The 14,588-nt window shown below is 33.7% G+C and overlaps 1 long non-coding RNA gene across 1 annotated transcript; it reads left to right on the top strand.

Annotated features, from left to right (window-relative positions):
* The first annotated feature begins 4,608 nt into the window (after positions 1 to 4,608).
* LOC123665274 lies at positions 4,609 to 12,740 on the top strand. Its single transcript, XR_006745022.1, has 4 exons — positions 4,609 to 4,641; positions 8,471 to 8,530; positions 11,096 to 11,154; positions 12,705 to 12,740. It is a non-coding gene; the product is annotated as an uncharacterized LOC123665274 (long non-coding RNA).
* Positions 12,741 to 14,588: the final 1,848 nt, after the last annotated feature.

Raw genomic sequence — 14,588 nt, 5'->3', positions numbered from 1 at the left:
AATAAATTTTCTACATTTGGTGACCTTATCTTTAAATTGTATAATATTAATATTTTCCAGGTAAACTTTGAATGTAACAATATGCTGCACTTTGTGTAAATAGAAAATAAACATTTATTTCTCCTTTATTGATACGGTCAATTTACCTACAATCAATTCGTTTTGGCTGGAATTGAAAAATAATAATACCTACCTCTGATGATTTTTGTAATAATATAGTTGTAAACGAATTGAAATGGGTAAGTTGTCGTGGTTGTAATGCTCACATTTAAAGAAATTGCATCGTTTTTGTTAAAGCATTAAAATTTATCAAGACTATAAAGGCGAAGATAACAGTTTAAGAAAGGTTTTTAAAACGCTTCATCTAGTAACTGTAGACTTAGGCAGATTTTAACATTTCATACAATAGATACAAACAAAAAAAAAACCCTTGCATTCCACAACGAATTGATTCGTAAAAATGCTTGAATTAAACACAAAAAATGAAAAAAATAAATTGCCTACATTTACTTTAAAAAATAAATTATCTACACCTTATCTTTAAATTGTACCATATTCATATTTTCCAGGTAAAGTTTGAATGAAACAATGCGCTGCACTTTGTGTAAATAGAAAATAAACATTTATTTCTCCTTTATTGATACGGTCAATTTACCTACAATCAATTCGTTTTGGGTGCAATTTAAAAATAATAATACCTGTCTACCTATAATGATTTTTGTAATAATATAGTGGTAAACGGTTTGAAATGGGTAAGTTGTCGTGGTTGTAATGCCCACATTTAAAAAAATAGCATCGTTTTTATTAAAGTATTCTTCAAGGTTAGCTACTGATACCTACTGAGGTTTACCTCAGTTTACTCCCGTCAGTTTCCCGCAGTTTACTGCGGGACACAAAATGCTAAGTGTTAGCTCAACAACGTTTGATATTAAATTATTATTATCTTTCACATCCTTCCTTATTTCAATACTGTCACGGACTATGCTAATATTCCTTACTTTAAAATACATTATATCATAATGTTCTGCGGCTCGAAGCCACGCCTCGATCGTTTAATTCACAACTCGTTGATAACAAAAGGCGGGGTCACTTTCTAGGCGCCCGCTACGACTACTCTCTGCTGGTTGGTGCTCATACAAAATTCTTCCTCCCAAATCCAAATTAAACATTCTTCTCCAACGTAATTTTGGCGGAATTGATAGAGACCATTTCTGTAACGATGCTCGTCAAATGGACTGGTCTGAGGTTTATGACGCTGACTCTATAGATAAAAAGGTGGAGCTGTTTAATATGCGAATAATCCAGCTATATGACATACACGCAACTATAAGGCCTGTGAGATTAAAGCACCATCCGGTTCCCTGGCAATCTGAGGAGTTTAAAACTTTAATTGCCGATAAAAAAAAGCCAAGTATAAATATAAAATCAATAACACTGACCGTAACCGCGATAAATATAAAAAAATCCGTAATCGCTGCAATACATTATGTAGAGATGCTCAACGACGCCACATCCATAAATTTGTCGAAAACGGTCACATTGCTAGAGCATGGAAATTTCTCGAAACCTTAGGAGTTGGTAAATCGTCTGGTAAAAACTCTTTAAATATTGACATTGAGCTTCTCAATAAGCATTTCTCCTCTTCCACGATACTCAATGATGTTCATAAACATCAAACTTAAAATTATCTTTCATCACTATCAACTTCTAACATCCTACCGTTTACTTTCTCCTCTGTCACCGAGAGTGATGTTAGAAGAGTTGCGCTGTCTGTGGCAACAACCACGACAACTTACCCATTGCAATCCGTTTACCACTATATTATTACAAAAATCATTATAGGTAGACAGGTATTATTATTTTTAAATTCCACCCAAAACGAATTGATTGTAGGTAACTTGACTGTATCAACAAAGGAGAAATAAATGTTTATTTTCTATTTACACAAAGTGCAGCGTATTGTTTCATTCAAAGTTTACCTGGTAAATATTAATATTATACAATTCAAAGAGAAGGTCACCAAATGTAGACAATTTATTTTTTTCATTTTTTGTGTTTGATTCGAGCATTTTTACGAATCAATTCGTTGTGGAATGCAAGGGTTTTTTTGTTTTTATCTATTGTTTGAAATGTTAGAATCTGCCTAAGTCTACAGTTACTAGATGAAGCGTTTTAAAAACCTTTCTTAAACTGTTATCTTCGCCTTTATAGTCTTGATAAATTTTAATGCTTTAACAAAAACGATACAATTTCTTTAAATGTGAGCATTACAACCACGACAACTTACCCATTTCAATCCGTTTACAACTATATTATTACGAAAATCATTAGAGGTAGACAGGTATTATTATTTTTCAATTCCAGCCAAAACGAATTGATTGTAGGTAAATTGACCGTATCAATAAAGGAGAAATAAATCTTTATTTTCTATTTACACAAAGTACAGCGCATAAAACAGATGCGATTATACCATTGTTTCTTTCAAACTTTACCTGGAAAATATTAATGTGGTACAATTTAAAGATAAGGTCACCAATTGTAGTCAATTTATTGTTTTCATTATTGTGTTTAATTCGAGCATTTCTACGAATCAATTCGTTGTGGAATGCAAGGGTTTTTTTGTTTGTATCTATTGTTTGAAATGTTAAAATCTGCCTAAGTCGACAGTTACTTTGCCTTTATAATCCTGATAAATGTGACAATGTAAATATTATGTTGTTTCACTGATACTGATTGTATAATGACTAATGCCGGCTCTTTTGTGTTATTCCTCTAATTGCCTAGTACCTATATAATAGGTACCTACAGTTTTGTTCTTACTGCGTTCGTTACTGTATCAATTTTATCTTACTCGACTGCCTGCCTTTGACTGGTCTTCCTGAAAGGTTACTACAGAATGTAGCGCGTCTAAGTTGTATGCCCCAAGGTTGTTTCTGAATGTGAGATTGTCCTTATTAAAATGAAGCTTCTTATAGAGCGTTGTGGAGTGGTAATCTAGTCGGCAAAAATGTCTGTAACTTTAAAAAAAGGGGTAATATTTTTATGTAGTTATATTCTTGTCTTTCCGAATAATATTAACAACATTATACGTTTAAAAAGCTGTTACTGTAGTTACCTATTTGTGCGTGTTTTAATACTTTAGTGATGACGTCATCCGTTTGCTGCTATGCGCACTGTTTAGGTTTAGTATCTATTAGAAAAGTAATTCCTAAACAAAATACACCAAGATATTCAGTTTTACCTATCCATGTATCATTGTAATAGTTTACGGGGCTTTTGGCTTAATAGGTTTTATTTAAACTTTACGTATGATAAAATATACTAAATATGTTCATCCACCTACGGAGCTTACCCCGCAGAGCATCGAAATCTTAAAGTCAAAATTGTTAAATATAAATATTTAAATATTTTGTCTCTTCTCATTGAATTGTTGAAGCTTTGTTAGATTTACTTATTGAAAACTTGTGTAAGAATTAACATACAAATTCCTAATATTTTTAATGACTACTTTAATTTAACAAAACATTAACAGCTTAAAACCATTAGTTAATTTTAATAAAATTCTATTCAGTTTACAATTTAAACCATACGGTTAAATTATTTAAAACATAAGATTTATAATAACGAAAAGAATGAATTATATAGTTAGTTGTATAAATATTTATTTTATCCCCTCATTTTATTTTATTTTATTTATTCAGAAGAACTTTCAGCTATACATAACAAATTAAAAATACAAATTGAAAACTAAAAGCCATTTAGAAGTTTTCACAACTAATGAATGTCGTTTAACGCAATTTTTTATAAATATATTGTGAAAGAAAATATATCTCTAGTCTCTTTTCTAAGAAACTGTAAGACATACATAAATACTAAAGTTTATGTCAAGACGCTTAGTTGCTATCTCTTTCATTTATTACAATAAAAAACGCCACGTCATTCGCCACCCGCCTACGGCACAGGACGGGGGTTGGCGGGATGTTACATTCACTTCTCAGATACGTGTCTATCTAACAGACGACGAATAGCACAAAAAGGGAGCGCTCATGTAGAATTACTCATTACGGATCGAAATCTCCGACCGCGCGCAACAAGACGCTTCCCAAAGTTCACGCGATCTGTAGAAGAATCTAAAATGAATACGTCAGAAAAAACACCAGATATACAGATGAGAGTGCACGCAAGAGTAACACAAGACGTACAAGACGCAGCCTTGGCGCTGTTGCACTTAAAGGCAGCTGTGCATGAGCCGTCCCGACCTCAGGAGCAAGCTCGATCGCCACGTAAGCGATATATTTTTCTTTACATATCACCTCCTTTCTTATCAATTTGTAATTTTATTATATATTTATTAAACATTTCATATTGTTACAGGTGAGATGAGCGCAGCGCAAGCGCTTTTAGAGCTGCGGGGCAGGGCCGCGCCGACCGCCAGATAGTGCTGGTGTGCGAACCCCACAAAGCTCCTTTTTTTCACGAATCTTGTCATTTTGTAAGTTACTTTTATTTAATGTGTGTTCAAGTGAATTTTTTCCTTTTTTGTATTCCTGATCATTATTATTGATGATTTTCTTTCAGGTGACACGATAGCTCTGTGCGAGCTACAATGCGATCTTCGCCCTCACAAATTCTACTTTGTAAGTTACTTTCTTTTAATAGAGTGAAAATTTTACTTTTTGTAATTTTGATATTTTTCTAATTGATGTTTCTCTTTCAGGTGACACGATAGATCTGTGCGGACTGCAATGCGTTCTTCGCCCTCACAAATTCTACTTTGTAAGTTACTTTCTTGTAATGGAGTCAAGATTTTACTTTATGTAGATTTGATAAAATACTAATTGATGGTTCTCTTTCAGGTGAGACGATAGCTCTGTGCGAGCTACAATGCAAACTAAGCACTCACAAATACTACTTTGTAAGTAACTTTCTTATAATAGAGTCAAGATTTCACTTTATGTAGATTTGATATAATACTAATTGATGGTTATCTTTCAGGTGAGACGATACTCTGTGAGACGCTCGTGACGAGGCTCTGTGCGAGATTCAATGCGATCTTCGCCCTCACAAATTCTGCTTTGTAAGTTACTTTCTTTTAATACAGTGAAAATTTTACTTATTGTAGATTTGATATTTTACTAATTGATGAATCTGTTTCAGGTGACACGATAGCTCTGTGCGGACTGCAATGCGTTCTTCGCCCTCACAAATTCTACTTTGTAAGTTACTTTCTTATAATAGAGTCAAGATTTTACTTTATGAAGATTTGATATAATAGTAATTGATGGTTCTCTTTCAGGTGAGACGATAGCTCTGTGCGAGCTACAGTGCGATCTACGCGCTCTAAAATCCTACTTTGTAAGTTACTTTCTTTAATAAAGTGAAAATTTTACTTATTGTAAATTTGATATTTTACTAATTGATGGTTCTCTTTAAGGCGAGAAGATAGCTCTGTGCGAGCTACAATGCAAACTACGCACTCACAAATACTTTTTTGTAAGTTACTGTCTTTTATTACAGTGAAAATTTTACTTTTTGTAGTTTTGATGTTTTACTAATTGATTCTTCTCTTTCAGGTGAACGATAGCTCTGTGCGAGGTGCAATGCGATCTACGCGCTCAAAAATTCTACTTTGTGAGTCACTTTCTTTTGATACAGTGAAACTTTTACTTTTTGTAGATTTGATATTTTACTAATTGATGTTTCTCTTTCAGGTGAGACGATAGCTCTGTGCGAGCTACAATGCGCTCTTCGACCCCACAAATTCTACTTTGTAAGTTACTTTCTTTTAATAGAGTGAAAATTTTACTTTTTCTAAATTTGATATTTTACTAATTGATGTTTCTCTTTCAGGTGAGACGATAGCTCTGTGCGAGCTACAATGCGATCTTCTCCCTCACAAATTCTACTTTGTAAGTTACTTTCTTTTAATACAGTGAAAATTTTGCTTTTTGTAAATTTGATATTTTACTAATTGATGGTTCTCTTTCAGGTGAGAAGATAGCTCTGTGCGAGCTACAATGCAAACTACGCACTCACAAATATTTTTTTGTAAGTTACTGTCTATTATTACAGTGAAATTTTTACCTTTTGTAGTTTTGATGTTTTGCTAATTGATTCTTCTCTTTCAGGTGAACGATAGCTCTGTGCGAGCTACAATGTGATCTACGCGCTGTAAAATTCTACTTTGTAAGTTACTTTCTGCTAATACAGTGAAAAAATTACTTATTGTAGATTTGATATTTTACTAATTGATGAATCTGTTTCAGGTGACACGATAGGTCTGTGCGAGGTGCAATGCCATCTACGCGCTCAAAAATTCTACTTTGTAAGGCACTTTCTTTTGATACAGTGAAAATTTTACTTTTTGTAGATTTGGTATTTTACTAATTGATGGTTCTCTTTCAGGTGAGACGTTGGCTCTGTGCGAGCTACAAAGCGAACTTCGCCCCCACAAATTCTACTTTGTAAGTTACTTTCTTTTAATACACTGAAACATTTTTTTTTTAATATTTGTTATTTTACTAATTGATTCATCTCTTTCAGGTGAGACGTTGTCTCTGTACGAGGTACCATGCGATCTACGCGCTCTGAAATTCTACTTTGTAAGTTACTTTCTGTTAATACAGTGAAAAAATGACTTATTGTAGATTTGATATTTTACTAATTCATGGTTTTCTTTCAGTTGAGGCGATAGCTCTGTACGAGCTACAATGCGATCTACGCCCTCACAAATTCTACTTTGTAAGTTACTTTCTTTTAATACACTGAAAATTTTATTTTTTGTAATTTTGCTATTTTACTAATTGATGGTTCTGTTTCAGGTGACACGATAGCGCTGTGCGAGCTGCAATGCGTTCTTCGCCCTCGCAAATTCTACTTTGTACGTAATTTTCTTTTGATACAGTGAAAATTTTACTTTTAGAAGTTTTGATATTTTACTAATTGATGGTTCTCTTTCAGGTGAGCCATTAGCTCTGGGTGAACTAAAATGCGATCTACGCCTTCACAAATTCTACTTTGTAAGTTACTTTCTTTTAATACACTGAAAATTTTATTTTTTGTAATTTTGCTATTTTACTAATTGATGGTTCTGTTTCAGGTGACACGATAGCGCTGTGCGAGCTGCAATGCGTTCTTCGCCCTCGCAAATTCTACTTTGTACGTAATTTTCTTTTGATACAGTGAAAATTTTACTTTTAGAAGTTTTGATATTTTACTAATTGATGGTTCTCTTTCAGGTGAGCCATTAGCTCTGGGTGAACTAAAATGCGATCTACGCCTTCACAAATTCTACTTTGTAAGTTACTTTCTTTTAATACACTAAAAATTTTACTTTTAGTAGATTTGATATTTTACTAATTGATGTTTCTCTTTCAGGTTAGCCAATAGCTCTGAGCGAGTTACAATGCGATCTACGCCTCACAAAGTCTATTTTGTAAGTTACTTTCTTTTAGTACAGTGAAAATTTTATTTTTTCTCGTTTTGATATTTTACAAATTGATACTTTTCTTTCAGGTGACACGATAGCTCTGTACGAGCTACAATGCTATCTTCTCCCTCACAAATTCTACTTTGTAAGTTACTTTCTTTTATTACAGTAAAAATTTTACTTGTAGAAATTTTGATATTTTACTAATTGATGGTTCTCTTTCAGGTGACACGATAGCTCTGTGCGAGCTACAATGCGATCTTCGCCCTCACAAATTCTACTTTGTAAGTTACTTTCTTTTAATACACTGAAAATTTAATTTTTGTAATTGTGCTATTTTACTAATTGATGCTTCTCTTTCAGGTGACACGATAGCTCTGTGCGAGCAACAATGCGATCTGCGATTACTACTTTTGTAAGTTACTTTCTTTTAATACAGTGAAAATGTTACTTTTGCAGATTTGATATTTTATTAATTGATGCTTCTCTTTCAGGTGACACGATAGCTCTGTGCGAGCTACAATGCGATCTTCACCCACACAAATTCTACTTTGTAAGTTACTTTCTTGTAGTACAGTAAAAATTTTACTTGTAGAAGTTTTTATATTTTACTAATTGATGCTTCTCGTTCAGGTGACACGATAGCTCTGTGCGAGCTACAATGCGATCTTCGCCCTCACAAATTCTACTTTGTAAGTTACTTTCTTTTAATACACTGAAAATTTAATTTTTGTAATTGTGCTATTTTACTAATTGATGCTTCTCTTTCAGGTGACACGATAGCTCTGTGCGAGCAACAATGCGATCTGCGATTACTACTTTTGTAAGTTACTTTCTTTTAATACAGTGAAAATGTTACTTTTGCAGATTTGATATTTTATTAATTGATGCTTCTCTTTCAGGTGACACGATAGCTCTGTGCGAGCTACAATGCGATCTTCACCCACACAAATTCTACTTTGTAAGTTACTTTCTTGTAGTACAGTAAAAATTTTACTTGTAGAAGTTTTTATATTTTACTAATTGATGCTTCTCGTTCAGGTGACACGATAGCTCTTTGCGAGCTACAATGCGATCTTCGCCCTCACAATTTCTACTTTTGTAAGTTACTTTCTTTTAATACAGTGAAAATGTTACATTTTGCAGATTTGATATTTTACTAATTGATGTTTCTCTTTCAGGTGAGACGATAGCTCTGTGCGAGCTACAATGCTATCTACGCCCTCACAAATTCAACTTTGTAAGTTACTTTCTTTTAATACAGTGAAAATTTTACTTGTTGTAGATTTGATATTTTACTAATATATGGTTCTCTTTCAGGTGTAACGTTAGCTCTGAGCGGGCTACATTGTGATCTACACAAATTCTACTTTGTAAGTTACTTTATTTTAATAAACTGAAATTCTTATTTTTTTATATTTGATATTTTACTAATTGATGCATCTCTTTCAGGTGAGACGTTGGCTCTGTACGAGCTACCACGCGATCTACGCCATCAAAAATTCTACTTTGTTAGTTACTTTCTTTTAATACACTGATAATTTTAGTTTTTGTAGATTTGATATTTTACTAATTGATGATTCTCTTTCTGGTGAGACGTTAGCTCTGTGCGGGCTACATTGTGATCTACGCCCTCGCCAATTCTACTTTGTAAGTTACTTTCTTTTAATACACTGATAATTTTAGTTTTTAGATTTGATATTTTTCTAATTGATGGTTCTCTTTCAGGTGAGACGTAAGCTCTGTGTGGGCTACATTGTGATCTACGCCCTCACAAATTCTACTTTGTAAGTTACTTTCTTTTAATACACTTAACATTTTACTTTTTGTAGATTTGATATTTTACTAATTGATGGTCCTCTTTTAGGTGAGACGTTACCTCTGTGCAAGCTATATTGTCATATACGCCCTCACAAATTCTACTTTGTAAGTTACTTTCTTTTAATACAGTGATAATTTTAGTTCTTGTAGATTAGATATTTTACTAATTGGTGGTTCTCTTTCAGGTGAGACGTTAGCTCTGTGCGAGCTATATTGTTATCTACGCCCTCACAAATTCTACTTTGTAAGTTACTTTTCATTAGTACAGTAAAAATTTTACTATTTGTAGATTTGATATTTTACTAATTGGTGGTTCTCTTTCAGGTGAGACTTTAGCTCTGTGCGGGCTACATTGTGATCTACGCCCTCACAAATTCTACTTTGTAAGTTACTTTCTTTTAATACAGTGAAAATTTTACGTTTTGTAGATTTGATATTTTACTAATTGATGGTTCTCTTTCAGGTGGGACGTTAGCTTTGTGCGAGCTATATTGTTATCTACGCCCTCACAAATTCTACTTTGTAAGGTACTTTCTTTTAGTACAGTAAATTTTTTACTATTTGTAGATTTGATATTTTACTAATTGGTGGTTCTCTTTCAGGTGAGACGTTAGCTCTGTGCGAACTACAATGCTATCTACGCCCTCACAAATTCTACTTTGTAAGTTACTTTCTTTTAATACAGTGATAATTTTACTTTTTGTAGATTTGATATTTTACTAATATATGGTTCTCTTTCAGGTGTAACATTAGCTCTGAGCGGGCTACATTGTGATCTACACAAATTCTACTTTGTAAGTTACTTTCTTTTAATACACTGAAAATTTTATTTTTTGTAGATTTGATCTTTTACTAATTGATGGTGCTCTTTCAGGTGAGACTTTAGCTCTGTGCGGGCTACATTGTGATCTACGCCCTCACAAATTCTACTTTGTAAGTTACTTTCTTTTAATACAGTGAAAATGTTACCTTTTGTAATTTTGTTTTTTTACTAATTGATGGTTCTGTTTCAGGCGACACAATAGCGCTGTGCGAGCTTCAATGCGTTCTTCGCCCTCGCCAATTCTACTTTGTAAGTTACTTTCTTTTAATACACTGATAATTTTAGTTCTTGTAGATTTGATATTTTACTAATTGGTGGTTCTTTTTCAGGTGAGACGTTAGCTCTGTGCGAGCTATAATGCTATCTACGCCCTCACAAATTCTACTTTGTAAGTTACTTTCTTTTAATACAGTGAAAATGTTACCTTTTGTAATTTTGTTTTTTTACTAATTGATGGTTCTGTTTCAGGCGACACAATAGCGCTGTGCGAGCTTCAATGCGTTCTTCGCCCTCGCCAATTCTACTTTGTAAGTTACTTTCTTTTAATACACTGATAATTTTAGTTCTTGTAGATTTGATATTTTACTAATTGGTGGTTCTTTTTCAGGTGAGACGTTAGCTCTGTGCGAGCTATAATGCTATCTACGCCCTCACAAATTCTACTTTGTAAGTTACTTTCTTTTAGTACAGTAAATATTTTACTATTTGTAGATTTGATATTTTACTAATTGGTGGTTCTCTTTCAGGTGAGACGTTAGCTCTGTGCGAGCTACAATGCCATCTACGGCCTCACAAATTCTACTTTGTAAGTGACTTTCTTTTAATACACTGATAATTTTAGTTTTTAGATTTGATATTTTACTAATTGATGGTTCTCTTTCAGGTGAGACGTAAGCTCTGTGTGGGCTACATTGTGATCTACGCCCTCACAAATTCTACTTTGTAAGTTACTTTCTTTTAATAAACTTAACATTTTACTTTTTGTAGATTTGATATTTTACTAATTGATGGTCCTCTTTTAGGTGAGACGATAGCTCTGTGTGAGCTGCAATGCGATCTACGCCCTCACAAATTCTATTTTGTGAGTTACTTTCTTTTAGTACAGTGCAACTTTTATTTTTTCTCGTTTTGATATTTTACTGATTGATGCTTCTCTTTCAGGTGACACGATAGCTCTGTGCGAGCTGAAATGCAACCAACACCCACATAAATTCTACTTTGTAAGTTACTTTCTTTTAATACAGTGAAAATTTTGCTTTTTGTAAATTTAATATTTTACTAATTGATGGTTCTCTTTCAGGTGATACGATAGCTCTGTGCGAGCTACAATGCGATCTTCGCCCTCACAAATTCTACTTTGTAAGTTACTTTCTTTGAAAAGAGTGAAAATTTTACTTTTTGTAGATTTGATATTTTACTAATTGGTGGTTTTCTTCTAGGTGAGACGATAGCTCTGTGCGAGCTACAATGCGATCTTTGCCATCACAATATCTACTTCGTAAGTTACTTTCTTTTAATACACTGAATATTTTATTTTTTGTAATTGTGCTATTTTACTAAAGGGTGGTTCTGTTTCAGGTGACACGATAGCGCTGTGCGAGCTACAATGCGATCTACGCCCACACATATTCTACTATGTAAGTTAGTTTCTTTTAATACAGTGAAAATGTTACATTTTGTTATTTTGCTATTTTACTAATTGATGGTTCTCTTTCAGGTGAGACGTTAGCTCTGTGCGAGCTACAATGCGATCTTCGCCCTCACAAATTCTACTTTGTAAGTTACTTTCTTTTAATACAGTAAAAATTTATTTTTTGTACATTTGATATTTTACTAATTGATGGTTCTCTTTCAGGTGAGACGTTGGCTCTGTACGAGCTACCATGCGATCTACGCCCTCACAAATTCTACTTTGTAAGTTACTTTCTTTTAATACATCAGTATTACAGCCTATACAGTCCACTGCTGGACATAGGCCTCCACAAGTTTACGCCAAAAATAACGTGAACTCGTGTGTTTTGCCCATAGTCACCACGCTGGGTAGGCAGGTTGGTGACCGCAGTACTGGCTTTGTCGCACCGAAGACGCTGCTGCCCGTCTTCGGCCTGTGTATTTCAAAGCCAGCAGTTGGATGGTTATTCCGCCATCGGTCGGCTTCTTAAGTTCCAAGGTGGTAGTGGAACCTTGTTATCCCTAAGTCGCCTCTTACGACACCCACGGGAAGAGAGGGGGTGGCTAAATTCTTTAGTGCCGTAGCCACAAGGCACACTTTTTTTTTTTTTTTCTTTTAATACAGTAAAAAATTTTTTTTTTTGTACATTTGATATTTTACTAATTGATGGTTCTCTTTCAGGTGAGACAATGGCTCTGTACGAGCTACCATGCGATCTACGCTCTCACAAATTCTACTTTGTAAGTTACTTTCTTGTGATACAGTGAAAATTTTGCTTTTAGAAGTTTTCTTATTTTACTAATTGATGGTTCTCTTTCAGGTGAGACGTTAGCTTTGTATGAGCTACAATGCGATCTACGCCCTTACAAATTCTACTTTGTAAGTCACTTTCTTTTAAAACAGTGAAAATTTTACTTTTTGTAGATTTGATTTTTTACTAACTGAGGGTTCTTTTTCAGATGAGACGATAGCTCTGTGCGAGCTGCAATGCGATCTACGCGCTCACAAATTGAACTTTGTAAGTTACTTTCTTTTAGTATAGTGAAAATTTTACTTTTAGTGCTTTTTATATTTTACTAATTGATGCTTCTCTTTCAGGTGACACGATAGCTCTGTACGAGCTACAATGCGATCTTCACCCTCACAAATTCTACTTTGTAAGTTATTTTCTTTTATTACAGTAAAAATTTTACTTGTAGAAGTTTAGATATTTTACTAATTGATGCTTCTCTTTCAGGTGACACGATAGCTCTGTGCGAGCTACAATGCGATCTTCGCCCTCACAAATTCTACTTTGTAAGTTACTTTCTTTTAATACAGTGAAAATGTTACTTTTGCAGATTTGATATTTTATTAATTGATGCTTCTCTTTCAGGTGACACGATAGCTCCGTGCGAGCTACAATGCGATCTTCGCCCTCACAATATCTACTTTGTAAGTTACTTTCTTTTAATACAGTGAAAATTTTACTTGTAGAAGTTTTGATGTTTTAGTAATTGATGGTTCTCTTTCAGGTGAGCCATTAGCTCTGTGCGAGCTATATTGTTATCTACGCCCTCACAAATTATACTTTGTAGGTTCCTTTCTTTTGGTACTTATTGTTGGTTCTCATTCAGGTGAGACGTTAGCTCTGTGTGAGCTACAATGCCATCTACGCCCTCACAAATTCTACTTTGTAAGTTACTTTCTTTTGATACAGTGAAAATTTTACTTTTTGTAGATTTGATATTTTACTAATATGTGGTTCTCTTTCAGGTGTGACGTTAGCTCTGTGCGAGCTGCAATGCGATCTACGCGCTCACAAATTGAACTTTGTAAGTTACTTTCTTTTAGTATAGTGAAAATTTTACTTTTGATAGTTTTCATTTTTTACTAATTGAAGCTTCTCTTTCAGGTGACACGATAGCTCTGTCCGAGCTACAATGCGATCTACGCGCTCACAAATTCTACTTTGTAAGTCACTTTCTTTTAATACAGTGAAAATTTTACTATTTGCATATTTGGTATTTTACTAATTGATGGTTCTCTTTCAGGTTACACGATAGCTCTGTGCGGACTGCAATGCGTTCTTCGCCCTCACAAATTCTACTTTGTAAGTTACTTTCTTATAATAAAGTCAAGATTTTACTTTATGTAGATTCATATAATACTAATTGATGGTTCTCTTTCAGGTGAGACGACAGCTCTGTGTGAGCTACAATGCGATCTACGCCCTCACAAATTCTACTTTGTAAGTTACTTTCTTATAATAAAGTCAAGATTTTACTTTATGTAGATTTGATATAATACTAATTGATGGTTCTCTTTCAGGTGAGACGACAGCTCTGTGTGAGCTACAATGCGATCTACGCCCTCACAAATTCTACTTTGTAAGTTACTTCTTTTAATACAGTGAAAATTTTACTTTTTTAGATTTATATTTTACTAATTGATGGTTCTCTTTCAGGTGAGACGATAGCTCTGTGCGAGCTACAATTCGATTTACGCCCACACAAATTCTACTTTGTAAGTTACTTCTTTTAATACAGTGAAAATTTTACTTTTTTAGATTTATATTTTACTAATTGATGGTTCTCTTTCAGGTGAGACGATAGCTCTGTGCGAGCTACAATTCGATTTACGTCCACACAAATTCTACTTCGTAAGTTATTTTCTTTTAATACAGTGAAAATTTTACTTGTAGAAGTTTTGATAGTCTACTAATTGATGCTTCTCTTTCAGGTGACACGATAGCTCTGTGCGAGCTACAATGCGATTTACGCGCTTTAAAATCCTACTTTGTAAGTTACTTTCTTTTAATACAGTGAAAATTTTACTTTTTGTAAATTTGATAATTTACTAAT

This window comes from Melitaea cinxia, chromosome 23, assembly GCF_905220565.1.
Source record: "Melitaea cinxia chromosome 23, ilMelCinx1.1, whole genome shotgun sequence".
NCBI classification, from domain to species: domain Eukaryota; kingdom Metazoa; phylum Arthropoda; class Insecta; order Lepidoptera; family Nymphalidae; genus Melitaea; species Melitaea cinxia.
This window is presented reverse-complemented; position numbering and strand designations above follow the sequence as displayed.